The following is a 17874-nucleotide window of genomic DNA, read 5'->3' as shown; positions in this document are numbered from 1 at the left end:
CTTAAGTGTTTCTGTGAAATGACACCAAACTCCTCCTTGAACAACATTTGGAGTGTTTCAAAAGTCAATAAAAATACCAATCTACATATGTTATACAACAGATTAACTGAGGCTTGGACAAGTGAGGGCTTGTTCAGCAAAAACTCAGAATTATGTTATAAAAAGCGCAGAGAAGGATGTTGGTGTTGTGTGATGTGGGGCATCCTGCTTGAAAATTACAGGCAGTGCAGTCAATGACAGGGTAGCGGCATCCACAGCTGCCTTTTGGAGGTTTCCCAGGCTCCACCCTCTGGACAAACCACAGACGTTCAGAACCTGTGGTCTACTTCATCATCCATGACAAGCAACAACTCCTTATTTGTGTTGGGTTATGAACTGCCTCGTTTCGACTACCGTTTCTGGATGTTTTTGTTTTTGTTTTCATTGTAGATGGGAGCAAATTATGACATGAGAAGAATGAGTTGGGGTAGAAACAGAAATATTAAGCCTGAAGAAGTTTCTTTGGACTGGAAGTCTACAATGGCCATTTGACCAGCATTTTGGAGGAAGTGGTGCTCGCAGAGTTTGAAGGTAGCAAACATAGGATACCCTGTTTTGTGCAAATGCCGCCTACAATGAAGCTGATCAGACAGCTGCATTCTGTTTCCCTCTTTCCTCTTATGAGCACTCTTGGCTCCTGAAGGCGCCAAGTGCATGCATCACTAGACTTTAGATGTTTATCTCTCTCTCTCTCTCTCGTTAACCTCTAGGCGATGTGTTGTGTATTTTGCAGGGGAAAATGGACAACGGAAGTTAACAGATTTTATTCCTTCAGTGTAAACCTTCTTAAAAAGGACTGAACCTAATGTGAATGATAGCTTCTTTGGGAAGGGAAGCTGTGCCCCCCCCCCCCTTTCCAGAAACAATTTGTCAATCTCTCTGTGAAATGGAGTAGCAGCTTGTGAGTGGCAGATATTAGCAGTGGATAAGATAGCCTGAGCGGTCTGTGCAGTGAGGGAGAAGAGGGGGAAGACGGGCAGAACAGGCAGGAATACCCACTGCTCTTAAGAATTCAAAGTGGCAGGGCACTTGGGAGGCTCAGTCACTTCAGTGTCTGACTCTTGGTTTTGGCTCTGGTCATGATTTCATGGTTTGTGTGTTCAAGCCCTGCATAGGCCTCGACACTGACAGCCTGGAGCCTGCTTGGGATTCTCTCTGCCTCTCTCTCACTGACCCTCCTCAGCTCGCTCTCTCTCTCTCTCTCTCTCTCTCTCTCTCTCTTTCTCACTCAAAATAAATAATAAGTAAACTTAAAAAAAATAATTTGAAGTGGCCATATACAACTGCCCATTTGGACTTCTTTTCTGAGAACTAGGGCCAAAATTTGGGGGCCTATGTATTAGCTACAGAAGACTGTTGTCTCCATGCTTCTTAAAAAGATTACTTAAAAAGGCTTTAGGGGTACCTGGGTGGCTCAGTTGGTTAAGCATCCAACTTGGCTCAGGTCATGATCTCACAGTTGGTGGATTCGAGCCCCACGTCAGGCTCTGGCTGACAACTCAGAACCTGGAACCTGCTTTCGATTCTGTGTCTCCCTCTCTCTTTGCCCCTCCCCCACTTGCACACTCGCACGCATGGTCTCTCAAAAATAAACAAACATTAAAAATAAATAAATAAAGCCTTGAGTATCAAAATGCTGGCCTCTCACGTGTTAATGACTATAATTTAGACCTCATAGGAATGGGACAGAGAAGAGTTCTGATGGGGAAAGACAAGGCCAGCAATAAAAGGGGATACGTGCAGGTCAAGCACTCTGGGGATAGGCGGCCGGGTGTTTTCGGGACCTGGTGTGCATCTGCATGTGTCTGTGCAGAGCTCAAGGTCACGTGCTTTCTACCACTGACATAAGACATCTTTGAGAATGAGAAGATTTCAGAATTTTTCTAAAGACCGGTTGTACACACCGAGAAAGGCTGTCAGCTCTCTGAGAGTGAGGACTGTTCCAGCTCGTTCATCACCACATCCCCAGCAACTACCCACCAATTTTATTATTTGTTACTATTTGGTGGATAATTAAGTAAAATGAAGAGAGAGAGGGGAGCTTGGGAAGACCTCACACTGGTGAGGACCAGCCATTCCCTCAGGGCCCACACGGGGTCCTGTGGCTGCTGCATGGCTTGGGGGGACACCTAGTGCTTGGTGGAGTAACATCTTCTTTGGATGCTTAGAGCCTAAAAATAGTGAAGCATAAAAACAGTTTATTGGAAAGGGGCACCTGCGTGACTCAGTCGGTTGAGCATTTGACTCTTGATTTCAGCTCAGGTCATGATCGCAGGGTTATGGAACTGAGCCCCACGTTGGGCTCTGCACTGAGTGTGGAGCCTAATTGGGATTCTCTCTTGCACTCTCTTTCTGTCTCTCTCTGCCCCTCTTTCTCGCTCATGCTCGCTCGCTCTCTCTCAAAAATAATAAAATAAGGGTGCCTGGGTGGCTCAATCAGTTGAAGATTTGACTCTTGATTTTGGCTCAGGTCATGATCTCAAGCCCTGTTGCGGGATTCATCCTGCTCGGGATTTTCTCTCTGCCCCTCCCCTGCTTGTGTGTGCCCTCTCTCTTGCTCTCAAATAAAGTTTACACTAAAAAAATAATAATAAAATAAAAAAATTTAAAAACAATAATAATAATTTATTGGATAAAAGAATTTAAGTATATCAGGCACCCCAAGGAGTCAATGGGAGATCAAGACAAGAGGAGTCTGGGTGGACTGTGGGATGACAGCCAGGGTCTTTCACAGGGATGATCTAGGGGACACCAGTCTGGCCTAGCACCCATGGCCCTGCCACACACCCCTGGATGTCCTCTTGCTGCTTCTGGCCTCTCAGTGCTGCCCACCTGCTGAGAGCTAGCTAAACTACTCATCTGTGCATCCTTCCTGAAGATCCACAGCCCAGGGTGAGAACACCCATGCCTCTGCTGGCTTGTGACCTTGGTCCTGGCTGTCCTCACTATAGGCTGGTGGGAGGTGAGGCACTGCTTTCCACGTGGGGGAGTCATTCCTTCCAAGTCAGTGGAGCACGGCCGCCAGGCTGGGTGCGGAGGAAAAGACACAGCGTCCCCCGGGAGCAAGAGTTAGAAGGACCCTCAATTCAATGAGTAATCCAGTTAGTTAAGCAAATGTAAAGAAAGGGGGGAAAAGCACCACCGAGTATGTACATCTTAGAATTTTATTTGATATCAAGTCAGCGGCATCAAGAGCCAACACGTTGCAATGTATTAAGAATATGTTAATGGTGGTTCCCAGAGGCTAACAGCTTATTGGCTGATGGGACACTCAGCACACACTTGAGCACAAGTCTCAAAGGGGAAGAGAATGGTCAAGGTGGTTTTGCTATCAGTTGAATACAACTGGAACATCAGAGCCAGTGTGTGTAGGCTGTGATTCACCGCCTAGGAGGTCAGCTCTGACTCGGCTCCTCCCCTTCCCATGCCACTACCAGCTGCACTGGGCTGTTGTCCTGTGGGCCCCACGTCAGAAGGAGTCAGCTGGGCCCTGTCAGCCCAACCTCATGCCTATAAAGTGCTCCAGCTCCTGAGGTGAATTCACTCTTGTTTTTATTACTCTGTTAATTCCAGCTCCTGTCTGTCCGTCTAACTCATTCCACGTGTCTGGTCCCTTCTGCCCACAGCAGTTACTGTGCAGACCAGGGGCTCGTCAGTTTTGTGTCTTTTTTCTTTCTTCATTTTTTCTTTTTAACATTTATTTATTTTTGAGAGACAGAGAGAGACAGAGCATAAGCAGGGGAGGGGCAGAGAGAGGGGGAGACACAGAATCCGAAGCAGGCTCCAGGCTCTGAGCTGTCAGCACAGAGCCCAACGCAGGGCTTGCACTTGGGAACCACGAGATCATGACCTGAGCCGGAGTCGGTGGCTTAACAGACTGAGCCACCCAGGTGCCCCAGTTTTGTGAGTCTTGTCCGTCATTCTGCTGGCAGCTCTGTCCAGGAGCCCTTTGAGTTCTCAGGTGCCTTTCAAGAGGTGCCTCTTCCTGCTCCTGACCACACTGGATTCTAAACTTTTTGAGGACCTAGACCTTGACCCGTTTGTATTTTTTTTTTTAATTTTTTTCTTTAACATTTATTTATTATTGAGAGACAGAGAGACACAGAGCATGAGCAGGGGAGGGACAGAAAGAGAGGGAGACACAGAATCTGAAGTAGACTCCAGGCTCTGAGCTGTCAGCACAGAGCCCGACGTGGAGCTTGAACTCACAAACTGTGAGATCACGACCTGAGCTGAAGTCGGTCGCTTAACCAACTGAGCCACCCAGGTGTTCCCACCTGTTTGTATTTTTAAAAATTTATTTTTATTGAAGTATAAGTGACATACAATATATATATTAATTTCAGGTGTACAGCATAGTGATTTAGTATTTGAACATATTGTGAAAGGGTCACCACAATGAGACTAGTTAGCATCCCTCACCAGATACAGTTACAAATTTTTTTCTTGTGATTTTTTGTTGTTGTTCAAAAAGGTGATTTTATGAAAGCGTGGAAACAGGACCCATGGGCAGGAAGATCTGCCCCAGGACCTTGAGGAGAGACTGATTATATACTCAGGAGTTGGAGAACTTTTTAAGATTTACTCTTAGCTTTCAAATATGCAATAGAGTGTTATTAACTAGAGTCACTGTGCTGTACATTATGTCCCCATGACTTACTTATTTAATAACTGGAAGTTTGTACCTTTTGACTCCTTTCACCTATTTCACCTACCCCCAAATCCCCTACTTCTGGCAACCACCAGTCTGTTCTATGTATGTATGCATTTTTTTTTCATTTGTTTGTTCTTAGATTCCACATATAAGAGTGATCATATGGAATTTCTCTTTCTTTGTCTGACTTATTTCATTCCATTTAGCATAATGCCCTCAGGGTCCATCTGTGTTCTTGCAAATGGCAGAATTTCATTCCTTTTTTTTTTCATGTTTATTTATTTTGAGAAAGAGTGTGTGCACGTGAGCAGGGAAGGGGCAGAGAGAGAAGGAGAGAAAGAATCCTAAGCAGGCTCTGCTCTGTCAGTGCAGGACTCAATGCAGGGCTCAGGTTCTGAAAGGGCTGAGTACTATTTCGTTGTATATACACACCACATTTACTTTACCCATTCATCCACTGATGGACATTTAGATTGTTTCCATATCATGGCTATTGTAAATAATGCTGCAGTGAAAGTGCAGGTGTATGTATCTTTTCAGTTACTGTTTTTATTTTCTTTGGATGAATATCCAGAATTGGAATTGTTGGATCTTATGGTACTTCTATTTTAAATTTTTTGAGAAACTTTTATACTGTTTTTCAGAGTGGGTGCACCGACTTACATTTCTACCGACAGTGCACAAGGATTCTCTTTTCTTCACACCCTCTCTAATACTTGTTATTTCTTGTCTTTTTGGAAAAAGCCATTCTGACAGGTGTGAGATGTTATCTCATTGTGGCTTTGCATTGTATGTCTCTGATGGGGGTGCCTGGCTGGCTCACTCAGTAGAGCATGCTACTTTAATCTCAGGGTCATGAGTTCAAGTGCCATGTTGGGTATGGAGCCTACCTTAAAAAAATATATATATATCTTAGATATAGATATAGATATAGATCTATATATATATATCTGGTGACTAGTGATGTTGAGCATCTTTTAATGTATCTGTGTCTTCTTTGGAAAAATGTCTTTTTAGATTTGCCCATTTCTTAATTGGATTTTTAAAAATAGCTTTAAAAATTTTTATTGTTTTAGTATTAAGTTCTATGAGTTCTTTATATATTTTTGATATTAACTCCTTATCAGATGTATGATTTGCAGATATTTTCTCTCATCCAATAAGTTGTCTTTTCATTTTGTTGCTGGTTTCCTTCGATGTGCGGAATCTTTTTAGCTTGATGTAGTCCTACTTGTTTGTCTTTGCTTTTGGTGTCAAATCCAAAAAATCATTACCAATACCAAGGTCAAGTTGTTTACTGCTTATATTTCCTTCTTGGATGGTTTCAGGTCTTATATTCAGGTCTTTAATCTATTTTGAATTAATTTTTGTGTGTGGTATGAGATAGTAGCCCAGTTTCAATCTTTTCAGTGTTGCTGTCCATTTTCTCAACAGCATTCATTGAAGAGACTGTCTTTTCCCCGTTGTATATTCTTGGCTCCTTTGTCCTGAATTAATTGACCATATATGTGTGGGTTTATTTCTGGGTTCTCTGTTCTGTTCCACTGATCTATTTGTCTGTTCTTATGCCAGTACCACACTGTTTTGATTGTTATACGTTTGTAATATAGTTTGAAATCAGGGAGTGTGATTCCTCCAGCTTTGTTCTCCTTTCTCAAGATTGCTTTGGCTACTCAGACTAGCCAAAGTACTTAGAGTACTTAGTACTTAGAGTTGTTTGTTCTGTGTCTGTGAAAAATACTATTGGAATTTTTTTAAGTTTATTTATTTATTTTGAGAGAAAGCATGAATGGGGAGGAGCAGAGAGAGAGGGAGAGAGAGAGATTCCCAACCATGCTCCATGCTCATTGTGGATACTGATGCAGGGCTCTGTCTCACTACCAAGAGATCATGACCTGAGCCAAAATCAAGAGTCAGATGCTTAATCACCTGAGCCACTTAGGTGCCCTGCCATTGGAATTTTGATAGAGATTTATTGAATTTGTAGATTGCTTGGGTAGTATGGACATCTTATCAATATTGATTCTTCCAATCCATGAGCACAGAACGCCTTTTCTTTTTTTATGTATTTTATTTTTTTTATTTTAGAGAGAGCACACAAGTCAGGAAGAGGGGCAGAGGGAGGGAGGGAAGGAGAGAGAGAGAGAGAGAGAGAGAGAGAGAGAATCCCAAGCAGACTCTACACTCAGTGCAGAGCCCAACGTGGGGCTTGATCCCATGACCCTGGGAACATGACCTGAGCCAAAATCAAGAGTCGGATGCTCAACCGACTGAGCCACCCAGGCACCCACAGCTTTTCCTTTATTTGTGTCTTCTTCAGTTTATTTCATCAATGTCAAATACCTTTCAGTGTGCAAGTCTTTCACCTCCTTGATTAAATATATTCCTTGATATTTTATTCTTTTGATGCAATTATAAATGGGATTATTTTTCAAATTTCTTTTTCTGATAGTTTGTTACTAGTAGATAGAAATACAACAGATTTCTGCATATTGATTTTTGTATCCTGCAGCTTTACTCAATTCATTTACTAATTCTGACAGTCTTTATTTAGGGCTTTCTATGTATAGTATCATGTCATCTGCAAATAGTTGACAGTTTTACTTTTTTTTTTTTTTTTTATTTAGCCAATTTGGATACCTTTTATTTCTTTTTCTTGCCTGATTGCTATGGCTAGGGACTCTAATACTGTGTTTAATAAAAGTGGTATCAGAGAGCATCCTTGTCTTGTTTCTGATCTAAGAGGAAACACTTATAGATTTCACCATTAAAACACTGATGTTAGCTGCAGGCTTGCTATTTATGGCTTTTATTATGTTGAGGCACATTCCCTCTATATACACTTTGTTGAGAGTTTTTATCATAAATGGTTGTTAAATTCTGTCAAATGTTTTTTTCTGCATCTATTGAGATGATCATATGTGATTTTTACCCTTTATTTTGTTAATGTAGTGTATCACCTTGATTGATTTGTGGATGTAGAATCACCCTTGCATTCCTGGAATAAATCCCACTTAATCCCACTTGATGATTCTTTTAATGTATTGTTGAATTTGGTCTGCTAATATTTTGGTGAGGATTTTTGCATCTATGTTCACCAAGGATTGGCCTATAATTTTCTTCTCTTGTAGTGTCTGTCTGGTTTTAGTATCAGGATAATGCTTGCCTGGTAAAATAAGTTTGGAAGTGTTCCCTCCTCTTCTGTTTTTTAGAAGAGTTCAAGAAGGATTGGTATTAATTCTTCTTTGAATGTTTGATAGAATTCACCAGTGAAGCTATTTGGTCATGGACTTATGTCTATGGGGAGTTTTAAAATTAGTGATTCAATCACCTTACTAATAATTGGTCTGTTTAGATTTTCTATTTCATCATGATTCAGTCTCAAAAGATTGCATGTTTCTAGGAATTTATGTTTCTTCTAGGTTGTCCAATTTGTTGCATATCATTTTTCCTAGTGATCTCTTATCTATTTCTCTGGTATCAGTGGTAATGCCTCCTTTCTATTTTGCTTATCCTTTCAAAGAACCAGCTGTTGATTTCCTTAATCCTTTGTATTGTTTGTTTAGTCTCTATTTCATTAATTTCTGCTCATTATCTGTTTTATTTTCTTCCCTCTACTACTTTGGGCTTCATTTGTTCTTCTATTTCTAGTTCCTTGAGGTGAAAAGTTAGGTTATTTGAGATTTTTCTTGTTTTTTGAGGTAGGCATTTATTGCTATGAACTTCCCTCTTAAAAGTCCTTTACCTGCATCCCATAAGTTTTGGTATGTTGCATTTCCATTTCCATTAGTCTTGAGGGTTTTTTTCTTTTTTTAAATTTTGCTTTTGATTTCTTATTGACCCATTGGTTGTTTAGTGACATTGGTTGTTTAGTGACCCATTGGTTGTTTAGTCTCCCCTTATTTTCCAGTGAATTTTCAATTTTATTTTTGTAATTGATTTCTAGTTTCATACCATTTGGTCAGAAAAGATGCTTGCTATGATTTCAGTCTTAAAATTTTTTAAGGCTGTTTTCTGGCCTATGTGTTATCTTTACTGGAGAATGTTCCACTTGCACTTGAGAAGAATGTGTTTGTGTTATTTTTGGTGGAATGTTATGTGTATGTCTGTTAAGTCATCTGATATAATGTGTTATTTAAAACTGATGTTTTCTTACTGATTTTCTATCTGGATAATTTATCCATTGATGTAAATGAGGTGTTAAAGTCCCCTACTATTATTGTATTATTATCTATTTCTCCCATTAGGTCTATTAGTATTTGCTTTATATAGTTAGGTGCCTCTATGTTGTGTGCATAAATATTACTAATGTTGTATCTCTTGTTTGACCTCTGTATCAATATATAATTCCCTTCTTTGTCTCTTATTTCAGTTGTTTTAAAGTCTATTTTGTCTGATATGAATATAGTTACCCCAGCTTTCTTTTGGTTTCCATTTGCATGGAATATCTTTTTCCATCCTTCGCTATTAGACTGTATATGTCCTTATATCTGAAGTAAATTTCCTATAGGCAACATATCATGGGTCTTATTTTTTTATTCACTCAGACAGTCTGTATCTTTTGGAGAATTTAGTACATTTAAATTTAAGGCAGTTATTGATAGGTATGTACTAGTTACCATTTTGTTCATTGTTTTTGGCCATTTTGTAGCTCCTGTGTTTCTTCTTTTCTTACTCTCTTCCTTTGAGGTTTGATGACTTTTCTTAGTGATATGTTTAGATTCTTTTCTCATTATTTTTTGTTTATCTACTATAGGGTTTTGCTTGTTGGTTACCATAAAGCTTACATATAGTCTATTTCAAGTTGGTAGCAACTTAAGTTTGAATACATTCTTTTTTTTTTTTATGTTTATTTATTTTGAGAGAGAGAGGCAAAGAGGGAGGGAGGGAAGGAGAGAGAGAGAGAGAGAGAGAGAGAGAGAGAGAGAGAGAGAATCCCAAGCAGGCTTCATGCTGTCAGCACAGAGTCTGATGTGGATCTTAATCTCATGAACCATGAGATCATGACCTTAGCCAAAATCAAGAGTCAGATGCTTAACCAGCTGAGCCACCCAGGCACCCCTTAAGTTTGAATACATTCTAAAGCTCTGTATCTTTACTCTCCCCCTCACATGTTTTATGTTTTTGATATTACATTTTTCATATTTTTATAATCATTGTAGTTACAGCTATTTTTACTACTTTTGTCTTTTAACCTTCATACCAGCTTTATGAGTGATTAACCCACTACCTTTATTATATATTTACCTTTATCAGTGAGATTTACACTTTCATATGTGTTTTTGTTACTAATTGGCACCTTTTCTTTTCAGCTTAAAGAAATCCCTTTAGGGGCACATGGGTGGCTCAGTTGGTTAAGGGTCCGACTTTAGCTCAGGTCATGATCTCGTGATTCATGGGTCTGAATCCTGCGTCAGGCTCTGTGCTGACAGCTCAGAGCCTGGAGCCTGCTTCAGATTCTGTGTCTCCCTCTCTCTCTGCCCCTCCCCTGCTCACACTCTGTCTCTTTCTCTCAGTAAGTGAATAAACATTAAAAAATAAATCAGGAAAAAAAAATCCCTTTAGCATTTCTTATAAGGCTGGTTTAGTGACGATGAACTCCTGTAGCTTTTGTTTGTCTGGAAGACTATCTCTTTGTCAGATAGAGTATTATTGGTTGGATTTTTTTTTTTTTTTTTTATTCCAGCACTTTGAATATATCATGCCCCTCCCTTCTGGCCTGCAGAGTTTCTGCTGAAAACCCTGTTGTCTTAGCTGGTTCGCATATATGTAACAAATTGTTTTTCTCTTGCTGCTTTTAAGAATCTCTCGTTGTCTTGGGATGCCTGGTGGTTCAGTCAGTTAAGCATCTGACTTCAGCTCAGGTCATGATATCATGGTCTGTGGATTTGAGCCCTGCATTAGGCTCTGTGCTGACAGAGCAGAGCCTGTTTGGGATTCTCTCATTCTCCCCATCTCTCTGTCCCTCCCTGACTCATGCTTTCTCTCTCTCAAAAATAAATAACAAACTTAAAAAAAAAAAGAATCTCTCCTTGTCTTTAACTTTTGACATTTTAACTATAATGTGTATTGAGTCTCTTTGGGTTCATCTTATTTGAAACTCTCTGGATCTGTTTATCTGTTTTTTTCCAAGGTTAGGGAAGTTTTCAGCCATTATTTCTTCAAATAAGTTTTCTGCCCCTTTATCTTTTCATTTTCTGGGACTTCTATAATGTGAATGTCAGTTCACTTGATATTGTCCAATAAGTCCCTTAAGGTATCTTCATATTTTTTCATTACTTTTTTTTTTTTTCTGCTCTGATCGTGTGAGTTCTTCTGCCCTGTCTTCAAGTTTACTGATATTTTCCTCTGCTTCATCTAGTCTATCAAACCCCTGTAGTGTATTTTTTAGTTTAGTTGTTGTATCCTTCAGTTCTATGACTTCTTTTTCAAATTTTTAAATATTTTCTTTGTTGAAGTTCTCACTGTATTCATTCATTCTTCTGAGTTTGTGAACATCTTTGTGACCATTATTTTGAACTCTTTATCAGGTAAGTTATTTATCTCTGTTTCATTAAGGGTTTTTGTTTTGTTTTGTTTTAGCAGCAGGCAAAAGTTTATTAGAATATAAGATTAGAAAATAAGAATAGCAGGAAAGCTCTCTTTACAGAGAGGGTATATTAAAAAATGAATGCCCCTCATTAAGGTTTTTTCTCTGAGGTTTTATCTTGTTCTTTCATTTGTAACATATTCCTCTTCTTCATTTTGCTTGACTCTTTGTGTTGGTTTCTATGCATGAGATGAAACAGCTACTTCTCTGAGTCTTAAAAGGTTGGCTTTGTGTAAGAAATGAACCTTATTATTCAACCCTGCCCTAACTCTTAGTTGTCTATCAAACCTTTGTGAGCATCCAAGTAGCCTATTTTGTTTTACATAGTTCCCAATATTTGAGATTGTGCCAAGACCAGTCAGTGTCCCAAAGTGGATTTCAGTCAGCACCTACATTCAGGCTGATTAGAAGCCAGACCATCAGACAATAACTTTTAAAAAATGCAAATATATATGATCCCATAAGACTGCAAATGTAAGTCCCAGAGCAGGTGACCTGAAGGTACCTCTGTGCAGCAGTCACAAAACTGTGGCTCTAGGTGAGTGTACAGGTGTTTTTTTTGTTTGTTTGTTTGTTTGTTTTTTTGTGAAACGCTGGGGAGCTACAGCGATTCAGAGGGAGAGCACATAGATGGTGGACAGTCCCTGAGAATACCTCTGTCATCTCTAATGTGTGTGAAACCTGAAGCCTGTCCTTAAGACCAAAACTCCAGGACTAGCAAGTAGACCTCTTTCACAGAAAGGCTGGGAGTGTATTTCAGTCTGCTGTCTGTGCAGTGCTCTGGAGTGGTTGGCCGCCCAGAGTGGTCTCACCAATTGTCAGTTCCCTGGGTCCCAGGAACACAAGCCCCTCTGGCTGCAAAAGTCAGGCAATCAGGGAGCCCCTGGGTGGCAGCCACGAAAACTGGATCCCCAGATGTAAAACTTGGGTCATCAGACATAGGTAGAACCTCCTCTCTGGGAGATACTGGTGCTCTGAAGTACAGCGGAAGACCAGTGCATAGATAGCACTTGCCAAAAAAAAGGGAAAAGAAGAAAAGGAGAAAAAAAGAAGAAAAAGAAAAAAGGGTGGGGAAGAGGTGTGTGTGGACAAGATGGCACCTGCTGGCTTTGGCAAGACAGGAAGAGTGTGGAGGATGGTGTCCACCAGCCTCTGTTCCTAGAGAGGATCCCAGCAAGCTCCCTGCCCCTTAGACCAACACTTTACAATTATGAAATGAGTTCTTTCACACAAAGTCTAGGAGCTTTTCAAAGGGCTTCTTTTACACAGAACCCTGGGATGGGTGAGTCTGTGCACTAGCTTGTAAGGAGCCATGCCTCAGATCACCACAGCCCTATGGGTCTTGTAAACATGAGCCCCATTGGACTTAAAAGCTAGATGTTTGGTGGGCTTCTCTCTCAGGTGCTGGTCTGAAAAGTTTGGGTGACTAATGTGGGTCACAAACCCTTTCCTCCCCAGCTCTTTTGAGTTCACTCCCACTGGGGGTGGGGTTTACAGCAAGATCATATTTCATCCTTTCCTACCTGTTTTTTTGTGACTTGCCTGATGTGAAGGAGTTGTCGCTCTGCTAGCTTTTAGGGTCCCCCCCTCCCCCGCCAGGAAATTGTTCCATATATAGCCATAGATTTGGTGCGTCCATGGGAAGAGATGAGTTCAGGATCTTCTGTCACTATCTCAAACCAGAACCTGCAACTTGTTCATATTTTATACCTTCTCTGAGCCTGACACTTAGCAAGAGCTCAACAAATTTTGTTCAATGAACAGTTCAAAGCACTTGGAAGACTACCTGCCTTAAGCCATGCTCAGCCACCCCAGGAAGAGCAGCACCTGAAAGTCTTCCCAGGAGAGATGGAGTTGGAGTCAGGCAACCCTTTCAGCCCAGGGAGGTGCTACGTGAGGGGAAGCCCAAGAGCTTAGCAGATGTGTGGAGCCAGGAAACTGACTGTGGAGGAGAGGGCCCGGGCTCTGGCCTGGGGGTGCCGCATGCATTGGGGTTAGCTTCAGTGTGCTTGCACAGCTCCTGGGCTGGAGAAGTCTAAAAGGGGAGGAGGAACATGATGGCAGGGTGATGGGCAGTGGAGGATTTACTTTCCTCACACGTGGACCCTGGAATGGTCTCCTGACACAATCCTGTGATCAATTGTCATCTTGAAGTAGGAGGGGACCTTAGGGACCTTAAATCCTCTAATTATGAGTTTTCCAAAATGTGTGACTTGGATAAATCTTCCTCTCTCCCTCCTTCCCTCTTTTCCCTTCTTTCTTCCACCTACTTTCCTTTCTTCCTCCCTCCCTCTTTCCCTTCCCCCACTCCCTTCCTCTCTTCTCTTAACATACCCCCCATCTTCTTACCCCAGGTGGGTAAAGGTGTCCATTTTAGAATCTACCCATCTCCTCCTGAAGTATGGAAAGCGTATGGCATCTGCCTTAAAAGAAAAATGGTAGAGTAATAAAATGTCAGAGAAAGAATTCTGCTCTTCCCAATAGCCTCCCACCTCTCCCGCCCTGTGTGTTCCCTTGTTACAGTATGTTCCTGGTCTTGCTTGACTGTGTTCCCCATTCCTTCCTCCTCCTCCTCCTCCTTCACAAGCTCTCTCCCTCTCTGAGCCATTAGCTTTGCTCCAACTCTAATTCTAACCGTATTAGCAAGACTCTTTCAACCCACGAGCACTGAGCCCCCATACCAGCACTTCTAATCATCAGCCCCTATCTCTCTTTGTCTGTGCCCACCCACTCCCCCACCTTCTTACTCTATCATCTCCATCATTATTCTGTTGTTATTTCTAGGTGCCTGGGAGGGAACAGTGTAAGCTAACTGCTTTAAAATCAGTGTGTATTGAGACCACCCTACTCATAACCACAGTGTTTTTTAAAAGGATGCATTTGAACAGCTGTTACTGCATGCACATCAGGCTCTTTCAGGAGGCTTCAGGGTGAACCAAGCTTCCTACTATGAAATAAAAAGATCAGTTCTTTATCCTTCACCCAAAACTTTTAGTTTAGCCTGATTGGCTGGCCTTCTTGTCGAAGTCAAACATGTGGTCCATGGAATGTTGTTGAGAACATCTTTAAAAAGTTGGGGGGTGGGGTTGGTGGGGAATGAGTATGGTTTTGGGAAAACATAGTTAAACAAACCTAAAGTCTCTGTACCAGGGACTTCTCAGAAGTATTAATGGGTTAAGTTTGATGAAGACAGGGACTGTGTCTTTATTGTTCATTCCAATATCTAAAAATAAAAGATGATTAACAAAAGAATAAATGCATTATAAATTTCCAAGAAAGGATATGGTTTATGGTGTTTTTTAATCTTGGGATTCTACATTTGCAGAACTCCCAGAAGAGGCTTGAGGGCATCCTGCTTTAGGGGAGGCAGGCAAGAGGAATGGGGGGAGAGTGGGTTTTGGCATCTCCTTTAAGAAGCCAACCAAGAGTGGAGGAGGATTGCCCTTAATGGATAAGGTAGCCATTGGGTTGGTGGCCTTTGTGTTGAACTCAGGTACAAATGCATTAAAACATACTTACTGAGGGGCGCCTGGGTGTCTCAGTTGGTTAAGTGTCGAACTTCGGCCTGGTCATGATCTAGCTGTTCCCAAGTTCTAGCCCCGTGTCGTACTCTGTGCTGACAGCTCAGAGCCTGGAGCCTGTTTCAGTATCTGTATCTCCTTCTCTTTCTCTGCCCCTCCCCCACTCATGCTCTGTCTGTCTCTCTCTCAAAAATAAATACACATTAAAAAAAATGTTTTGAAAATTAAAAAAAAAAAAACTTATTTACTGAGCATTTGGAATGTACTCAGCATGATTCTTAGGAAGTGTGCAGGCAACATGCTAGGTGCTTGAACAGTAAACCAAACTCGGTTCCTGGCGTGAAGCAACTTCAGGAGCTTCCTTGAAACAAGCCTAGAGGAATAATCAAAGAATAGTACAAGACAATATATAATTGTGAGGTCAGAAGTACAATGCCAATAGTAAATGCTATGAACAGTTTAAAAAGTGGGAAAATGGACATACCTGGGGTTATCATGAAGACATTTGGGAGAAAGTGGGAGTAGAGATGGATGTCAAGGAATGGGATGGGCATGGATTATAGAAAAAAAAGAATAGAAACATCCCAAGGGATCCCATGGGATCTTTGTTTTGTACACTCATGTATCTACTCCACTGGTAGGGCAAGCAATAGTGGAGAGGGGGGATATGGTAGGGTGCTGCTGTTTAGGAGCCATAGGGTGGTAAGGTGGGGCCAACTTAAAGAGAGTCCTGAATACCAGGATGGAAAATTGAAATGTGATATAGGTTCTTAATTTAGGGAGATAAGATGGGGTAGCAACCACAAGGAAAGGCAATCAAAATGGAAAAATGGCAGTAGCAGCAGTGTTTTAGTTTAGGATATGAGCTTGGCAACTACCTACCAGATTAGGGAAGAGAAAGAAAAAAAAATATCTAAGAGATGATCCAAAGCAAAGAATAAAGTTTGGGAGATAAAGTAGAAGAAAGTAAAGACATCACCAAGAATTTGAATAATTAGGAGAATGTTGGTATCCTTGGACAAAAGGAGGAGGCGTTTCTAAAATTTCAGATTTTGGTGTAGTCTTAGACATGTTAGGTTGGAAGATACGGCAGAGCACCCCACTAGAGATGTCATAAAAATAGTTGGAAATATTATTTTGAAATTTGCATTAGAAGTCGCATGAGGAAAACAAGAGAGCTAAGGGCTCAAGACTGCTCCTCGTGCATTCCCCCACCTGATCACCACGTAGGGACAGTTTGTTGCATGGGAGGGATGCTGGGGTCCACAGCTCTGAGAAGGCTAGAGGGCTAAGTTTGTGGACAAGTTGGAATTTATAATGGATAGTTGATGCAGACATTAAAGAATCAGGGGTAAAAGCCAAAGAGACCTTATAGCAACTTTCTGAATCAGAGTCTCTGGGAGTTTGGATATCTAGATTAAAAACAGGCATCTGATGGGATTCTATGTACACAATGCCTTGAAGACCTTTCTTTTTGCTGACCAAATCTCATGCCAGTCAGTTAAATATTATAAGAAAAAATTCTACTTAAATATTAACAGTCCACTAGTTTATGCATACTGGCTTAATATGCAGTTTCTTACTTTCCAGAGGTGGTTGAAATTAGTTAACTCATTCAAAATTTTTAATGGCACCAACAGATAACTGAGAAGTTCTGAGCAGTTATGTTGAGACATCGTGGCTAATTAATATTCAGACAGAGCTTCCAGAAAGCTGTCGTGCAACTTGATTGTTTTTAACTTTTAAAGTCATGAGCAGAATTACAAAATAGACTGTATATATATTTTAAAGACCAGATTGCTTCAGCAACAGTAATGTTAGGCTGAAGTGGTGACCACATTCTCTGGTTGTACATTGGGATGAGACATGGGTGGAAAACCCTAATGGGAGTGTACTGAGGCCAGGGCCAGACTGGGAACCTAACATTTGGAAATCACTGGCACCACATCCAGACTAGATGGAGCACAGGCCACACGCAAAAGTCAGAAGTGAACAGCAGCAGACACAAAGACAAAGGCAGGGTGCAGGCGGTAGGGCAGGCATATAACTGACCAAGACTAATTCTTTGGTGTGTGCATGTGGTAAAATACACAAAGCATAAAATTACCATTTGAATCATTGTAAAGTGTACAATTCGGCAGCATTAAGTACACTCACAATGTTGTGCAACTGTTACCACGATCTAATTCCAGGGTTTTTTCATCATCCCCAAAAGAAACTCCATATCCATTGAGCAGTCCTTCCCTGTTTTCCCTCCTTCTAACTCTTGGCAACCACTAATTTCCTCTCTGTCTCTATGGATTTGCCTGTTCTGGATATTTCATATCAGTGGAATCACAATACACGTGTGGCCTTTTGTAACTGACTTCTTTTCACTTTGCATTATGGTTTTGGAATTCATACGCGATGTAGTAGGTATCGGTAGTACGTCATTCCTTTTTATGGTTGGGTAATATTCCACTGTATGGATATACTGATTTTGTTTATTCATTCATTAGTTGGTAGACATTCAGATTGTTTCCACCTGTTGGCTATTGTGAACAGTGCTGCTGTGAACATTTGTGTGCAAGTTCTGTTTACACACATGTTTTCATTTCTTTGGAGTTATATACCTAGGATGGGAATTACTGAATCATATGTTAATTCTGTGTATAACTTCTTGAGGAATTGCCAAACTTTTCCACAGCAGCTGTACCATTTTATATACCCCCCCCCCCACCAGCAAAGTGCACATGAGTCTGTGTTTCTACATCCTCACCAACATTTGTTTGACCATGACTCTTTCTTGTTGTAAGAGTTTCACAGCCACGTGCTTCTTCAAGGGCCAGGGGCTGACCCCAGTGCGCCGACCTCCAGTCGTTTTCAAGACCCAGCTCTCTGTGATGGCGGTCTGAAACAACCACCATGGTGATGGATGGAGAGAATGTGCCTCAGCCAGACGCTTCCTGTTCAGTGTCCCCAGCTCAGCTCACTACCTCAGCACTTACACAGTATCTGCCTTCCTGCTCAGTCATCCCCCCTGATGCCAGAATAGGTCTTTCCCTCCCTTTAGTGGGACTATTCAACACTTG

General features: G+C 41.2%; 1 protein-coding gene across 2 annotated transcripts in view; it reads left to right on the top strand.

Annotated features, from left to right (window-relative positions):
• Positions 1-433: 433 nt before the first annotated feature.
• PDZD2 (PDZ domain containing 2) overlaps positions 434-17874 on the top strand; it is a 279185-nt gene continuing 261744 nt past the window's right edge. For both annotated transcript variants that reach the window (XM_032594615.1, XM_032594614.1), the window contains exon 1: positions 434-570. The gene's annotated coding sequence lies outside the window, so the exon portion shown is untranslated. The remainder of the gene's footprint in view (positions 571-17874) is intronic.

The sequence above is a fragment of the Lynx canadensis genome, chromosome A1 (assembly GCF_007474595.2).
Source record: "Lynx canadensis isolate LIC74 chromosome A1, mLynCan4.pri.v2, whole genome shotgun sequence".
Taxonomy (NCBI): Eukaryota; Metazoa; Chordata; class Mammalia; order Carnivora; family Felidae; genus Lynx; species Lynx canadensis.
The sequence above is the reverse complement of the archived record's forward strand: the minus strand, read 5'-3'. Positions and strand labels throughout refer to the sequence as shown.